General features: G+C 37.3%; 2 non-coding genes across 2 annotated transcripts; both read left to right on the top strand.

Annotated features, from left to right (window-relative positions):
- Positions 1 to 259: 259 nt before the first annotated feature.
- Trnas-aga lies at positions 260 to 341 on the top strand. Its single transcript has one exon. It is a non-coding gene; the product is annotated as a tRNA-Ser (tRNA).
- An 852-nt stretch (positions 342 to 1,193) lies between these two features.
- Positions 1,194 to 1,275, top strand: Trnas-aga. Its single transcript has one exon. It is a non-coding gene; the product is annotated as a tRNA-Ser (tRNA).
- Positions 1,276 to 2,295: the final 1,020 nt, after the last annotated feature.

Genomic DNA, 2,295 nt, shown 5'->3' with positions numbered 1-2,295 from the left:
TTTCCACTTTTGGTACAAGGTCAACGGAGAATTAATTATATCGACCCCGCTTCGTGGTTGGTACTTTATTTGATCGATTCCAGAGAGATGAAAAGCAAATATAACTTCGGAGGGATTTAAACTGAAAACGTAAGAAAGAACTGGAAAGAACACTGCAGTTATAATCAACTAAACTGCCATTGAATAATAAGCGAAGCTATTCTAGATATTTTGTTTCGATGGATATAATAAGAGATAATGAGCAAACTGTCAGCAGGCAGTCGTCGTGGCCGAGTGGTTAAGGCGATGGACTAGAAATCCATTGGGGTCTCCCCGCATAGGTTCGAATCCTATCGACGACGGTTGTTATATTTTAACAACTTTTTGCATATAGATTATATGATTGCACCCTTCATTATTACTATGTGCGTCACTTTGAAAAATTTTTGTATAGTGACTTAACAGCCCAAAGCTTTCCATTAATGACAGATTCCTTCGAAATCTTCAGCTGCATGTCCCACCGCAATGCAGACGTGATTAGAATATCACAGGAAAGAATATTAGGGTGGATTCTTCAAGCCGTGCCAGCCGGCAGAAGACCTAGGGGTAGATCAAGAGAAAGATGGTTGTATAATATCCATAATCTTCGTTGGCCACACTTGGAAATCCAATCAGAAAAAGTATCGACTCCGGAGAGATGAAAAGCAAATAAAACCTCGGAGGGATTTAAACAGAAAACGTAAGAAAGAACTGGAAATGGAAGACCCAATGGAAGAAGTGTCTGTGAGAAAAGAGAGGGATGGATATGTTGAGAGTCACATCGAGAAAAGGTGTGTTCATAATTACTTTAATTATAACATCGTGCGTTAGATGAGTGAAGAATTAGTTCTATGGCGACCACGGACATTGTTTGTGAAGTTATAAAGTAAAGGAGATTCACTCTTACAATTGATAAAATCGATTGATATAATCGTTTATAATTGAGGCATACGGTCAGCAATTTTGTACTCAACTGGTATTTTTTGTATCGACCCGGAAAGGATGAAAGGTAAAGCCTACCTGGGCGGAATTTTAAATCAAAACGTAAAGTGTTAGAATAAATACCGTTAAGCACTTTGGTCAACTTGCTAACAATTCTACCAGCTCACCGCCTTGTTTTCATTGATAATAAAGAATTATATAAAACATTATAATAAAACGGCTGCATCCGGGCAGTCGTCGTGGCCGAGTGGTTAAGGCGATGGACTAGAAATCCATTGGGGTCTCCCCGCATAGGTTCGAATCCTATCGGCGACGGTTGTAACACTTTTAGCAATATATTTTTCAGATAAATAACACACTTGCGGTTGTTCAGTGAAGTTAATTAATTTCCACAACAACTTGTTACTATAAACTTTCTCCCGGTTTCTGTCTAAGGCACAAGGCCAGAATTTTTGGGTGAAGAGGATCTCAGTCGATACAAATGGATCCGGTACTTGACTGGTATTTTATTCTCTGAAAGGAATGAAAAGCAAATCTGACCTCGGTAGCATTTGAACTCAGAACAAATAGAATACTGCTAACACAATAAGCTATACTAAACATTATATATATATATATATATATATATATATATGGTCCATTCAAGTAGTGAGTTTTTGTTGGGTGAGTTGTATCCAATTATGGGTGGCTTATCTGGTATTCCTTGAAGGAATCTATCCGGACTCCGTTTAAAGTTGATGGGATCCTTTTCCTCTTTGATCTCTTTCGGGACAATGTTAAATAGGGCAGGGCCTGTTGAGGAAAAGAAATTATTTTGCAGTGTACATGTATGCTGTGATATATATATATATATATATATATATATATATATATATATATATATATATATATATATATATATATATATAAAACTTAGGTAAAACTTAGATATGTTTCGACCAAAGATTGGTCCAGGCCATGTCTAACTTAATAGCACCACCTGATAGGATTATCTGAATCCTGTTTAAGTCAAGTTTTGTTTATGGTCCATTCAAGTAGTGAGTTTTTGTTGGGTGAGTTGTATCCAATTATGGGTGGCTTATCTGGTATTCCTTGAAGGAATCTATCCGGACTCCGTTTAAGTTGATGGGATCCTTTTCCTCTTTGATCTCTTTCGGGACAATGTTAAATAGGGCAGGGCCTGTTGAGGAAAAGAAATTATGTTGCAGTGTACATGTATGCTGTGATCTTGAATTGGGTAGGGGACGTATGGCCCGTGGTCCAATATATATATATATCACGCAAACATGAAACTTGTTATTTCCATGAGTTAATTCTTTTGCTGGGGCAAAAGGG

This window comes from Octopus sinensis, linkage group LG9, assembly GCF_006345805.1.
Source record: "Octopus sinensis linkage group LG9, ASM634580v1, whole genome shotgun sequence".
NCBI lineage: Eukaryota > Metazoa > Mollusca > Cephalopoda > Octopoda > Octopodidae > Octopus > Octopus sinensis.
The sequence above is the reverse complement of the archived record's forward strand: the minus strand, read 5'-3'. Positions and strand labels throughout refer to the sequence as shown.